This window comes from Sapajus apella, unplaced genomic scaffold (genome assembly GCF_009761245.1).
Source record: "Sapajus apella isolate SASKATOON/1434 unplaced genomic scaffold, GSC_monkey_1.0 scaffold29, whole genome shotgun sequence".
NCBI classification, from domain to species: Eukaryota; Metazoa; Chordata; class Mammalia; order Primates; family Cebidae; genus Sapajus; species Sapajus apella.
The window spans coordinates 7549312-7564844 of NW_022436969.1; the positions used below are offsets into that span (position 1 = coordinate 7549312).

General features: G+C 42.0%; 1 protein-coding gene across 1 annotated transcript in view; it reads right to left on the reverse strand.

Moving 5' to 3' along the window:
• Positions 1-15533, reverse strand: part of TTC39C (tetratricopeptide repeat domain 39C) — a 120944-nt gene that overhangs the window by 18964 nt on the left and 86447 nt on the right. The window lies entirely within an intron of this gene.

A 15533-nucleotide genomic window follows, 5' to 3' on the forward strand; every position in this document is an offset into this window, starting at 1 on the left:
ATCTTGCTCCTTGCTACCACATAGGCGTGGAAAGGGAAGGGACTATATTTCATCCCTGTGTACACCCAACCCTGGCTCAGAAGTCTCTCAATCACTTCTGAGTGAATGCACGAAGCCACTCCCATTAGCCCAGTCCTCAGTGAGCTCTTCACCATACATTTGCTAGTTTGCTTTTTTTTTTTTTTTTTTTTTTGAGGCAGAGTCTCACTCTGTTGCCCAGGCTGGAGTGCAGTGGTGCGATCAATCTCGGCTCACTACAATCTCCGCCTCTTGGGTTCAAGCGATCATCCTGCCTCAGCCTCCTGAGTAGCTGGGACTACAGGCGCCCGCCACCACACCCAGCTGATTTTTGTATTTTTAGTAGAGATGGGGTTTCACCATGTTGGCCAGGCTGGTGTTGAACTCCTGACCTTCTGATCTACCCGCCTCAGACTCCCAAAGTGTTAGGATTACAGGCATGAGCCACTGCGCCGGGCCACTAGTTTGCTTCTATACCCTAGAATGCTGTTCTCTAATTGCTTCTGGTCATCAAATCTCCTCTCCCAACACTTTAGAAATTCTCCGAAGATCCAGATTACATTTCCAAAATTTGCATTCACATAACACTGGAACCCAGCAAACTCTCAAATGTCTGCTCTACTTACTGCTACTTAAATACCTTTCGTTTTTCATTCCTCTAAAGATCTTGCTCAGAGTCTGCCAGCATGATGCCACAAGCACCTGAGAGGAGCAGCTCAAAAGCATCACCAGGATTCAAAGGGTTAGTTCAATCTTAAATAGGCATCGAGAAATTCTAAATGTCACATATCATTAATAAGTAAGTATTAAACACCCAGATCACCTGACAGCTTATTCTGAATGGTGCGTGTGGTCTCAGAGCATTTCTTTCTTGCTCTGCTGGTGCCAGGGCTCCTCTTACTGCCCTACATTGGCAGGGAGGTGGACTTCCTTCCCCGGGCTTCCGAGTGTGCCTCCTACTGCTTCTCTAAGTTCCCTCCCTCTCCAACGCTCCCAGCTGCCCTTCTCTCCACAGCCAGCCAGGTGGGGCAGAAGGGTTCTGAAAAGTCCTGGAGGAGAAGCTGCAGGCTTCTCAGAGGACGGTCCCCCACCCGCAGACCTGGGCTCCTTTCCTCTGCACGTCACTGCAGGAGGCCTTGGGCAAGCAAGGGCGCCAATGAGTCAGCAGGTGATCTTCAGGACAGCCTGTGACTCAGGAACACTGTAAGCCAAATGACTCATTAACCAAGGCCCAGCTGGATCAATAGCTATTCAAGCCCCAGAGTAACACTCACCTCTGTTGTCAGGAAGGTTGAAACTGCAGCATTCAATCCATTACCACCATTTATGAATGCTGACCAGGTAGCCACAGAAGACACGCATCACCACATCACTAATTCCTGTTCTCAGTAACAACGTCAGTTGGAAGAAACCTCACAGCCATGGGAATCGCCCACAGCTCAGATGGCAGACATTGACACTGACTGTTAACACACAGCCCAAATACAAAACACCAAGGTTAAAAAATAATCCTTTATGATGCATGCATGTGTGCATGAATACGTGTTTAGATATCTAGGCACTCATGTCACTCTCCATGTCTAATTTCCCCCTTTTGGGATCAACAGTTCTTTTCCTGAATCAGATATGCACTCCATTTAGCATATTTATACAGAAACCACAGCATTACAGACTCAGCTTTGCACACATCTCTCTCACTTTGGTTAATTAATGACATAGCTCTCACATACAGAATGTTTCTGGATGGGCCATCACCACCGGGCTGTCCCCCACTGTCCCCCACAGTACATGACAGTACAATAGCAGGCTGTCCTTCAGAGGACAGAAAATTAGACAGGAAACATTTACTGGGCAACCTCTATGTGCCAGGGACAGGCTCTAAAGATACAAAGATGAGTCCAAACAAAGCTTTGAATCCAAGTAAAGAAAAAATAAATTCAGGTAGTATTTCAATCAACATCATTTCTCGGGACCCTTTCAAATGCTCTGAGATAGGCATGTATTAATTCCATTTGCAGATGAAGAAAGTAAAGTTCAAAGAAGGAGCTTGGTCAAGGTCAACAAGGTAGCAACTGACTAGTATTCAAAATTCTTCCCTGATTGCCTCTAAAGTGTGCTTTCTTGGGGGAACATGTACATAAATGTGATTTAGTCACGGATCTTCAGATGAGAGAGATTATCCTGGATTAGCCAGGTTGGCCCTAAATACAATCACAGGTATCCTTCAATGTGACACACACAGGAAAGAAGGAGACATTGTAAACCGTGGAGGCAGAGTCTGGAGCAATACTGCCACAAGTCAAGGAAGGCAGCAGCCACCAGAGGCTGGAAGAGGCAAGGAAGGAATCTCCCTGCAGCCTCCAGAGGGCTTGAAAGCACTGACTGAGACCAGGTTGTGGAGCTCAGTGGCATTATCCCAGGAGCATGCAGAACTGCAGAATTGATTCAAGTTCTATCCTGATCATTCAGTGAAGAATTATGAACAGCCATTAACACAGCTGAAACAGATTTACCCTTATTTTTCACCAAGTAATTTTTTTTTTTAAGACAGGGTCTCGCTCTGTCTCCCAGGCTGGAGTGCAGTGGTACATTCATGGCTCACTGCTGCCTCAATCTCCCAAGCTCAAGCGATACTCCCATCTCAGACTCCTAAGTAGCTGGGACTATGGGCATGCGCTACTGCGTATTACTAAATATGTTTTTAAATTTATATTTTGTAGGCAGGGGTCTCACTACATTGTCCAGGCTGGTCCCAAACTCCTGGAGTCAGATGATCCTCTCCCCTTGGCCTCTCAAAGTCCTGGGATTACAAACATAAGCCACCATGCCCAGTCTCACCAAAAAAATTTAAACAAAAAAAATGATCTGTGAGAGTTTTTGTTTTTTTTCTTTTGAGTTAAAAGTCTCACTCTGTTTCCCAGGCTAGAGTCAGTGGTACGATCTTGGCTCACTGCAACCTCTGCCTCCTGGGTTCAAGCAATTCTTCTGCCTCTGTCTCCCAAGTAGCTGGGACTATAGGCACACACTACCACACCTGGCTAATTTTTGTAGTTTTGGTAGAGATGAGGTTTCACCATATTGGCCAGGCTGGTCTCAAACTCCTGACCTTGCAATCTGCCTGCCTCTGCATCCAAAAATGCTGGGATTACAGGCATGAGCCACCACACCTGGCCTCTGTGAGTTTTGATATGAAAAATTAAGATATCCACCATGGGCTGGGTGCAGTGGCTCACCTCTATACTCCCAGCACTTTGGGAGGCCAAGGTGGGTGGATCACGAGGGCAGGAGATAGAGACCATCTTGGATAACAATGTTATCTCGTGTGATGGCACATGCCTATAGTCCAAGCTACTCGGGAGGCTGAGGCAAGAGAATCACTTGAGCCCGAAAGATGGATGTTGCAGTGAGCTGAGATCACGCCACTGCACTCTAGCCTGGGCGACAGAGCAAGACTCTGCCTCAAAAAAAAAAAAAAAAAAAAAAAAGGGAGAGAGAGAGATTCATCATGGACCAGAGAAAGAATGAAAGAATTATCTTCAATTGGATACTTGATTCACAGTTCAATTTTAAAGAAATACAGATACTCTGACCTCGAAACCATAAAGAAAATGGACTGGTACAAACGTTAGGCCAGGACTGACTTAGTACCATATATAGGCTTTTGTCTCATGAACGTATCTGGACACACTGTGTCACAAAAACCATTAAAATGAGAATGAGTAAAATGAAAAACAATATTGGCTAGCTTTATATGCTTCCAAAAAAAAAAAACAAACAAAAAAACCGCGAAGAACAAAAAACAGAAACCTTTGCCAAATTAAGTAGAGCATATTTATTGACAAATTTAACATCAGCATACTCTGCAGCCATGGCATGGTTACTAGACAGAGCATGCTTTTCCAGATATTCCAGCTGCCCTCTTGTAGGTGTATTCCTAGGCATTTTCTAGTTCTTCTAGAAACTGTAAGAGGGATTCGTTGCTCCATTTCATTCTCTAAGTGAGTGTTGCTGGTAAGTAAGTAGGAAAACTGGATTTTTGCAAGTTGATTTTGTGTATGTCACAGTATCATCCTCTTATGAGTTCTTTTATACATATATTTAATTTTCTTAGATTTTCCATGGAGACATTAAAATAATTTGCAAATGACAGTACTGTCTCTTCTTCTACAACAAATTTTTTAATTGGCTCAGACCGTTAAAATAGTGACTTATAATACACACTGCATTGCTGCCTTTAATGAGCCCACCATTAAATATGGTTTCACCATTTAATAAAGCTTGCTGCAAGTAGATGCCATTTTTTACTAAATAGAGAAATTTCCTTTCTATTAGTAGTTTACTAACAGTTTGTTTTTTTAAAAAAATTCTGGATTCAGTAGTACATTTTATTAAATACCATTGATAAGACTGTATGGTTTTATCAATTATTTCCTCAATGCAGGGATTAACAGGAATACATGACCTGACGCTGAACCATTCCTGCCTTTTTGGAGTAAGTCCTATTAGGTCATAATATAGCATTTAAAAATTACAATGTTGGATTTAATTTGCTAATATTTATTTAGAATTTCTTTTGCTTCTTTCTTTTTCTTTTTTTGGAGACAGAGTCCTACTCTGTTGCCCAGGCTGGAGTGCAATGGGGCGATCTCAGCTCATTGCAATCTCTGCCTCCCAGGTTCAAGTGATTCTCATGCCTCAGCCTACCGATTAGCTGGGATTACAGGTGTACATCACCAGACCCAGCTAATTTTTTTTAATTTTTAGTAGAGATGGGGTTTCACCATGTTGGCCAGGCTGGTCTCGAACTCCCGATCTCAGGTGATCTGCCTGCCCCGACCTCCCAAAGTGCTGGGATTACAGGTATGAGCCACTGCACCCAGCTTATTTAGAATTTCTATATTGGGAATACATGATTAATCATTTTTCATTTACTGTTTACTCTGGTTATCAGGATAATGCCAGACTTAGAGAACCAGCTGAAAATATTTTCATATTTCCTATGCTCTGGAACTATGTAAATAACTAGTTCCCATTTTAAAGCCATGCATTTCAACAGAATAATTAAGTGTTTAAATCGCCATAATTTAAATTTTTTTCGTAATGGCCACAGAGTATAGCAAAGAATATTAGGCTTTAGACAACACTATCCATTTCTAGTGCCAACTTTATAATCAACACAAGTTTGAACCTTAGGAAATAATTTGCTTTGTTTATATTCTCAGGGGATGTTGAAATTTTTTTTTTAAGTTTTAAGTTTCTTTAATTATTATTATTATTTGAGACAGGGTCTTGCTCTGTCACCCAGGCTAGAGTGCCTTGAACTTCCGGGCTCAAGGAATCCTCCCACTTCAGCCTGTTTAGTAGCTGGGACTATATAAGTGCACGCCATCAACCCAGCTAATTTTTTTAACTTTTTTTTTTTTTTTTTTTTTTTTTTGTAGAGATGGGAGTCTTGCCAAATGTTTCCCAGGCTGTTCACAAACTCCTGGCCTCAGGTGGTCCTCCTGCGTTGGCCTCCCAAAGCACTGGGATTACACGCATGAGCCACAGCACCCAGCTGGGATGCTGAAATAAATTTCATATAAGTATAATACTCTTAGGAAAGGTATCTTGTCTTTAAAAATAAGTGTCACCTGTTAATAGTGGTGGGAAATAATCCACAATATTGTTTTCCTACATTCTGAACACAAGCTCACAGTAAATGGCAATTAAATTTCCCACCCATTGTTTCAGACTCACTAAGAGAAATTCCAGATTTTTTTCTAACAGGCATAATTAAGATCTGTTGAAGTTAAGATTCTATCATAAATACACAGGAATGTACTCTTGCAATATCCAAACACATGCATGCATGTTCTGTGGCAAGAGAAGGGACAAAGATAAATAAACCATGTACTATAAAGGGATGGAGTGACGACAGGTGACATTTTCCACACAATTTAAAAATTCAAGTTATTCTTGATATTTCCACACGAATACACTTTTAAAGCCCTTTATAAAGATCTCAACATATAAATATAAAGACACAAAAAAGTCTGAATGATTTTCAGAGTCAACACCTGAGGCCTGGGGTCTACCAATGTTCCCCAGCAATACCTAACAAAGAGGACTTGCTGAACTCAGCTACCCAGCAAAAGGTTCCATTTCTAGAGCTGCAAAAAGGGTAGAAACGGAAACAAGGCCGAGTTCTTTTCGGGATTTGGCCCAGACTGTATTGCCAAAGGGATGCCAAGTTCCAGCCTTCCCTGAATCTGCAACACAAGATTCTGCTTCCCAAGGAAGCAATTTCCTCTGGGCCACCTCCAAATCATATTTAAGGTTAAGTGACAAAAAGCTCACATGCACAAAGTTCTCAGTTCAGAGCCCTGTCTTCCGACATTAAAATAATGTTGGTGTCACTTCAATCTGTTGGGTTAAATGTCAGACAGGAGGTGACTGTTGCAGAGACAAATCACAGAACACAATAGTCCCTTGCTCCCCGCTTCTATAGCTTTGATGTGCATTTGCCTTTGAGAATGTTCAAGTCTGTTAGATAAATATGTTTGCAGTTTGTAAAACCTAAGCACATTCTATTTTAAAATGTTTTAAGTAACTAGTAAGCAAAAAGCCTGGTAGAGCCTAAGCAACATGGTGAAACCTCATCTCTACAAAGTAAACACAAAAAATTAGGCGGGTGTGATGGTGCATGCCTGTAGCCCCAGCTACTTGGGAGGCTGTGATGGGAGGATCGCCTGACCCCAGGAGGTCGAGGCTGCAATGAGCCATGATTGTACCACTGCACTCCCACCTTCGTGGCAGAGGGCGACCCTGTCTCAAAAACAAAAGTTTGTTAGTGTATTAGTCCATTTACATACTGCTATAAAGAAATACTTGAGACTGGATAATTAATCAAAAAAAAAAAGTTTAATGGACTCACAGTTCCACATGGCTGGGGAGGCCTTGCAATGACGACAAAGGCACATCTTACATGGCAGCAGGCAAGAGAAGTGCCGAGCAAAGATGGGGAGAAGCCCCTTATAAAACCACTATGTGGTGGCATAGAAGTGTCTTTCTCTGGTGTAAGGGCCAGGGTGAGCATCTGACTCAAGTGAGGCAAGTCACAATGCTCCCCACACCCCACTCAGAAGCCACCCTTGGAGTTCTCACAGGTGACAAAGGTGGGCCAGTGTGCTACTTGCCTGCAAGTGTATGTGTGTGCGTGTGCACATATGTATTTCTTATATGCATGCCTATATAGTACATTTATTTCCCTCTTATGTTGGCAAATTATAACAGTAATTTGTATACATACAAGATCACCAGCCATAAAGATTTTATCAATTTTCCATATGTACCAACAGTTTGTCAAGGCGCAATTTCCCTCTATCTTTTATTCACACTGAATGTTTTCCATATTAGCCAACCATTTTTTCCAAGCTGTTTTAATTTGCATTTTTCTGGATTTTCAAGAGGTTCATATGTTACTGATAATTTGTATTTCCCAGCTTAGGTGTTTTGGCTTTTTTCTTTTTCTGTGGTTTTATTTATCCTTCCATTATGTCCTAATTTTGAAAGAACTCTTTGTATTAAAGATGCTAACCTTTAACAGGTTAGCATCCAGGGGTGTGTATGTGTGTGCATGTGTGTGTGTGTGTACGTGTGTACTTTGCTTATGATATTTTTATAATACAGAAGTTATTTTTATGTCAATTCTATCACTCTTTTGATCAATTTTATCAATCTTTTCCTTAATATGCTTTGGTTTCAGAGTTATGTTTAGAAAGTCCTTGATGGAGGAGATGGAGCTTTTAATACTCTTGGGGATGTGGAATTCATGAATTTTGCATACTTAGGGAACTGTTTCCACATGCTGTAAATATGGCTGCTCCCATTCTGACAAAAGTTCAGGAGCTGTAGAAACATAACCATCATCACAGCACAGTGAGAGGACAAGGAGAGACTGTACTTTGTATTGATTCATCTCTCACACACACACACACTCACACATACATTCCACACCACACACACACACACACACGCACACACCCTGCTCTCTAACTGCTGGGCCCTGGTCTAGGCATTTGAGATAAAGCAGTGACACGAAGACTCTGTCCTTGTGGAGCTTATGGTCTCATTCTAATGGGGAGGAGCAGACAATAAACAAATAAGGAAACCCTTTTATGCAGAGTGTTCCGACAGAAGAAGTCTCTGGGCAGGAATGAGGTGGGTGGTCTCCCTGGGAGGTGACTCTGAACAAACTCAAGGAAGCGAGGAACTGGTGAAAGCAGGTATCAAAGGTAAAAATGTCCTAGGCAGGGCCCAGAAAGCACAAAAGCCCTGAGGCAGCCCTATGCCCTGTGCATTTAAGGAAGGAAGGAGGCCAGTGGGGCACGGGTAGAGTGGGAGTAATCCCAGGGGGTGGGCGAGGAGGCTGCAGAGGCAACAGGGGGTCAGTCCATGTAGGGCCCTGATGACCATTATAAGAATTTGAGATTTTGGGCCAGGCATGGTGGCTCATGCCTATAGTCCCAGCACTTTGGGAGGCCGAGGTGGGTGGATCGCTTGAGGTCAGGAGTTCAAGACCAGCCTGGTCAACATGGTGAAACCCAGTCTCTACTAAAAACACAAAAATCAGCTGGGCGTGGTAGCAGGCGCCTGTAATCCCAGCTACTTGAGAGGCTGAGGCAAGAGCATTGCCTGAACCCAGAAGGTGAAGGTTGCAATGAGCCGAGATGGCACCACTGTATTCCAGCCTGGGTGAAGAACAAGACTCCATCTCAAAAAAAAAAAAAAAAAAAAAAAAAAAGAAGGGAGAGAGAGAGAATTTAGGATTTCACACTGAATGGGACGGGAAGTTATTTAAGGGTTTTATACAGTCATGACATGATGTAACCTAAATTTTACTAATGAAGTTATTTTGACAGATATGTCAGGGCAGACTGCAGGGCAAGAAGAGTAAAAGCAGGTGTCAGGATGATGCAACCATTGTTGGCTGGGATTAGGGCAGGAGGAGGGCAGGGTGGAAAGGGTAGAAATAAGGGGCCTCTGAAATTCCTAATTCATTAATAAAACTCCATATAGTATAAGAAAGTGACCAGGCATGGTGGCTCACGCCTGTAATTCCAGCACTTTGGGAGGCCGAGGCAGGTGGATCACCAGGTCAGGAGTTCAAGATCAGTCTAACCAAGATGGCAAAACCCTGTCTCTCCTGAAAATACAAAAATTAGCCGGGTATGGTGGCAGGTGCCTGTAATCCCAGCTACTTGGGAGGCTAAGGCAGGAGAATTGCTTGAACCGGGGCAGCAGAGGTTGCAGTGAGCTGAGATTGCAACACTGCACTCCAGACTGAGCGACAGAGTGAGACTCCATCTCAAAAAAAAAAAAAAAAAAAAAAAAGTCAACAACATGACGGGTGAAGGGATACATATAGCACATAAAAGCTGATACTGACCTTGAGATACATGCCCTAGGAGACAAGGCAGGGGAGTTGAGTGAGTTCAAAGAACCAGAACAATCAGGCCACATGCATACTGTTTGTTACTGCTGGCCATGCAGACCAACTGCAGGTTAGTAAATTACACACAGATTTTAACACCACAAGGATGTTCTGCACATCTCCATTCGTCCTGTCATGGTCTATACAAATTTCTGACAAAAGAACACTTCCAGTGCCTATTGTGAATGACTACTTAGAAGATGTAGATCTCCACCTGATATAGTCAATACTCAGGTATTGAGCAAATATAAATAGTATCTATTTCTGGAATGCAAGATGTTTACCTGTACCTTGACATACTTTTGTATTTTACCACATTCTCAAATGAATATGACTTATTTAGATAGAATGAGGCAATTGGAAATTAACAATCTGATGTGGAGCAAGAAGAGGCTAAGTAAAGGGCCTTTTATTCTTTTCTTTCTTTTTTTCTTCCCAGAAAGGGTCTCATTCTGTTGCCCAGGTTGGAGTGCAGTGACACGATCATGGTTCACTGCAACCTTTGCCTCCCAGGCTCCAGAGATCCTCTCACCTCAGCCTGCCGAGTAGGTAAGACTACATGCATGTCACACCTCGCTAATTTTTGTATTTTTTGTAGTGACGGGGTTTTGCCATGTTGCCCAGGCTGGTCTTGAACTCCTGGGCTCAAGTAATCCTCCCACCTTGGCTTCCCAAAGTGGTGGGATTATAGGCATGAGCCACCACACCAGCCTAGGTAAAGAGCCTTTAAACAAAGCTGCTTTAGTAAGCTTACCCTGGTCTCATCATCACCACAGGAGGAGCCCTGTGCCTGGTAAGATGGCAAACCTTCCTTGTGGGCCAGGTGTACAATCTCCAGGCTTCACTGAAGGCCACACAGCCTTTGAGGTGGAATCTGCTCAGTCTGACTCCCAAGCCAGCACCGCAGATCTCCCTGCTCCACAGCCTCCTCATCCTAGTGATGGTCCCCACCTCTCCAATCATCTCCCACAGTGGCCACACATTTACTTGGCACTTTCTTTTTCTTAAGTTTTCATGTATGCATCCTGCTTTCTTTATAACTGAATTGCATGTTTCTTGTGGACAAGGAATTTTCATCCCCAGAAGGCCCTTTACATTATAGGCAATAAATACTTGATTATGTACAAATAGCGGATAGAGTAGTTATGTTTTCAGCACCTCCACATGAATGAATAGCAATCCCCTTGAAAAATGAATTATGTAACTGAATCCACCACTAATAGTAGAGGAAACAAATAATGCACCAGTTACAAAATTTCCTTGGTCTCTCGAAGTTATGACAGGATTCTGACATTTGTGATGGAAAGTGCTTCATAGTGGGATTACAACTCAGACATGATTCTGTCTAGATAGGAAAGGAACACTTGATAAACTAACGCTGTGCTTAGTGCTTCACCTTTCCCAGGCTGCATTACTGAAGACTGACATCTTCTCCTGAAGGGAGGTACTGCCTGATTTTTTACAGATGAGGGGACAGGCTCAGAAAGCTGGGCTGGGCCAGTAAGTTGAAAGTTGAGGAGCCCATTTTGAGATGAGCCTGGTGGTGCTCTCTCCACTACACCAAAATGCCTTTTAAAATGATGGGAAAAAATGTATTTGAAACATAGCGGTAAGTTTAAAAGAAATGTGCTTATGTAAAAGATGTTATCAAAGAATTAAAAATAACAGCGAAGAAGATAACTCAAAGAATTAACTCAGAAAAATAAAAATCATAGAAATACAGAATACACTAGCCTACAAGCACAGCCACTCCAATGAAGACAGCATCTCAAGACAAACAGATAAACCTAGGAAGTCAAGAAGACCTAATATGCATCAAGACTGGTATGAGAGAAACAAACCAAAGTTATAACCAGCAAAGTGACATTCAGTTTCCTCTACCTGAAAGACACTCTGTATAAAGGGTGTTCAATTGGCAAGCTGCTATGTGGATTTCTTTTTTAAATGAAGAATTAAAGTCAAGTTGTATAAAGCAGAAATAATTCCAGGTAGTTTTGAAGATTTTGCAACCAGCTTTACTGAGATGTAATTCACAAACCAGAAAATTCATGCTTTTCAAGTACAGAAGTAAATGGTTTTTAGTATATTCGCAGAACCATAACATTTGAAAGCTGGAAGAGATCTCACAAATTATCTAGCCTACTGCTTCCCAAAAGTATGTTCTACTGAATGCTTCTAGTCTCACAGGCTACAGTATAAATAGGAATTTTCCTGGTCAAGTAAGCTGGTTAAACACGGCATACCTGCATACTCTTATCTTCCCCTTTGTGAATCACAGTGCAAAATGAAAGTCTGGGAGAAGTCCCAGGATATCCCAATCAACCCGACACAGAACCTCTTTTCATGGGACATGTACTAACAGACCATCAAATCAGTGATCCTGGGCCAGTGCTTCAGAAAACCGACTCATTCCACCCCCTAACATTCCAGCTGAATAAAAAGAATACCAGAGAAGGCCCACTGGCTTGAGGTCTCCCAGCTCTTTCAAACTGCCTGACATGAAAGCAACCATTAGGAAATACAGTTTTACTGTTTATGGCAGAGCCAAAACCAGAAATCAGCTCCACAGACTTCTAGTCCAATGTTCTCTCTACAATGCCACACACTAAAAACTGAAGCTCAGAAGCCCTATGTCAATAAATCCCCAGCTACGTTCTCTAAAACAGGGGTCCCCAACCCTCAGGCCACAAACTGGTACAGTAAAAGTCAAAGGAGAAGACCTAATATGCATCCCCAGAAGGCCAGGCCACACAGCAGGAGGTGAGCGTCAGGCGAGCAAGTGAAGGTCATCTGTACTTACAGCTGCTCTCCACCACTCACATTACCACCTGAGCTCCGCCTCGTGTCAGATCAGCAGCAGCATTAGATTCTCACAGGAGCAGGAACACTATTGTGAACTGTGCTTGAGAGGAATCTGGGTTGTGCACTCCTTATGAGAATCTAATGCCTGATGATCTGTCACTGTCTCCCATCACCTCCAGATGGGACAATCTAGTTGCAGGAAAACAAGCTCAGGGCTCTCACTGATTGTATGTTATGGTGAGTTAAATAATTGTTTCATTATATATTATAACATAATAACAGAAATAAAATGAACAATAAATGTAATGTGCTTGAATCATTCTGAAACCATCCCCTTCTCCTCATCTGTGGAAAAACTGTTTTCCACAAAACCAGTCCTGGTGCCAAAAAGACTGAGGACTGCTGCTCTAAAAGAAACCACAGGGAAATGAAGACTATTCCACTTAACAAAGGAAGAAATGCACAGATTTAAGGAGCCAGTGTGCCTGAACATTTATAACCCCAAATCATAAAGAAAAGCTAATAGGTATCTGATATGATACTATGAGAAAACATAAAATTTCATAGAAAAGTCTGGGACAAGGAGTAGGTAAAAGTAAGAAGAGTGTTTCCTAAAATTAACCTCTGTGCCACCCCTCAATGGTAGTTCCCCATATAGATATTAGCATGAGAAAAGAAAGAAACAAAAGATAACTGGCGTGTGCACTGCATAGACATGTGAAACCAATGTTTACCATGCCACAAAAACAGGTAAAGATTATCTTTTAACCTGATACTAACAAAAAGTCTGCCCAAAAATATGTAAGCAGAAACAGACACAAATAGGAACAATAAATACAAATCCAAAAGGCAATGGAAAAAAATACACATGCATCATGAACTCAAATATGAGTGAAAAAGCTAAACTCCTCTATGAGAAAGGAGAGTCACTGGTGGGACTGAGAAACAAAACAGAATGATCTGTTGCTTCCCAGGTCACCCTACTCTATCTGCCAGCCCTACTGAGCTCAAATCTCCTCAGTATATGTGGCTTTTTCTCCAATCGGCTTCAATGCAGGCTCATCCCCATTCCCTTACCTCTGGCTGAAAATTCCTACTGACGCTTCAAGAACCAGCCCAAACAGCCCCACTTCTCGGTAATCTTTCCCAGCTGTGGGGTCGCTCACGATTCTTTGTGTTCCAGTAGCCCTGTTTTTATGGTTTGCAAGGTCCAGTTACCTCTGCATCTGCTATGTATCTGCCTGGTCTCACATCTGGATCTTCCTCAATGCCCGGCAAGCTCTGTTGCTTTCACCTTGAGAGCTGCAGCCCTAAGAATAGTCACACAGCAGTGCCGCAGTCATTACAGCCAACGACTGGGCACTCACTCCCAGCCTTGTGCTGCATGCACCTTCTGGGTTCCCTCACTGAATCCTAACAGCTCAACCGTGTGTGCCAAGGTACCACTGGGGTCCCCATCTCACTGAGGAGGGAAGCAAGGTTTAAAGAGGTGAAGGGTCGGCCAGAGTGGAGGGGCCAGAATTCATCCCAGCAGTGGCCTCCAGGGGTGACCCCTAAACATCTGGGCTTCTGCCAGGCAGAGGACAAGGGCCACAGACTCAGACAGAGGAGGCCCCATGCTCATTTTATTAAGGGATATAAGATTAATCATAACCAGATAATTAAGACACATCACAACGAACATTTAATAAAACCTTCTTCAGGCTCCCTAAACACTCTCAAGTAAAACAGAAAAAGAAATTTAGGCCAAATTTCAATTTAGGGAATGCGATCAAATCTCTAATTCCAGAACACTAATATCGAACTATTCTAATAAAACAAATGTGTTACGTTAAACTATTAAGAAAACCTATAAAACAAACTAAGTTAAAGGAAACTAGAAACAAAATGGAAATTTAAAAATGAGTGGATTAAAAAAATCAATCTCTCTCTCTCAAAACCAATATGATAATCCAAAAGCTTAATCATAAAATTAAGAAAACACAAATTAGTCTAATAAAAATAATACCACATTTTTACAGGTCTGAAACTAGTATTCAGTTATATGTTTGGAGAGTATTAAGTAGAAATAGAAAACTATGATATAAAACTAAAATTGATATAAGTATACAGAAGAAATAAGGGAAGTTATTAAAAAACTGATTTCAAAACGGAATTTTGCAGCAGTAATTTACATGAGAATTCCTTCCAATGTTTAACGGCAGTTTCATTACTTATTTATTTCTCCAAAATTTAAGAAAGATATGCTTTTAGCCGAGTCATTTAAAAACAAATAAGGTTTATTCCTAAACCCTAGTAAAAATGAATCCCAGAAATATTTATATTCACATTTAAATATGTACACATATTATCTGCTAAGTTACATATATAAGTCATATATAACATCGTTAGGGGTTGAATGCTTCTGCCTCGCAAAACAAATATATGAAATCCTAACCTTCACTGGAACTGTATTAGGAGGTGGGAGTTTTGGAAGGTAATCAGGTGCTGAGGGTGGAGCCTCATGAACGCAATCTGTGCCCTCATAAAAGAGACCCCTGAGAGCTCTCTAACCCCCTTTCCACCATGTGAAGACACAGTGAAAAGCTCTCATCTATGAACCACGACATGGTCTTCCTTAGACACCCAATCCTCTGGCACCCTCATCTCATACCTGCCAGCCTCCAGAACTGTGAGAAATAAAACATGTTGTTTTAGTCACCCAATCTATGGTATTCTTTTATAGCAGCCCAATTAAAACACACACACACACACACACACACACACACACACGTTTACATATATAAAACAAACATATATATATGTTTATATATATAAAATAAAACATACACACACACGTTTTATATATATATGTGTGTACGTAACTTATTAGCAAATAAAAGCAGTGGGATATACTAGAAAAAACACTGGATTAAAACTGGATTAAAAAAGAAAGCCTGGGCTGGGCATGGTGACTCATGCCTGTAATCCCAACATTTTGGGAGGTTGAGGCGAGAGGATCACCTGAGGTCAGGAGTTAGAGACCAGCCTGGCCAACATGGTGAAAACCTGTCTCTACTAAAAATACAAAAATGAGCCAGGTGTGGGGGTGGGTGCCTGTAATCCCAGTTACTCAGGAAGCTGAGGCAGGAGAATTGCTTGAACCCGGGAGGCAGAGGTTTCAGTGAGCAAAGATCTCACCGATGCACTCCAGCCTGGGTGGCAGAGCCAGACTCCATCTAAAAAGAAAAGAAAAAGA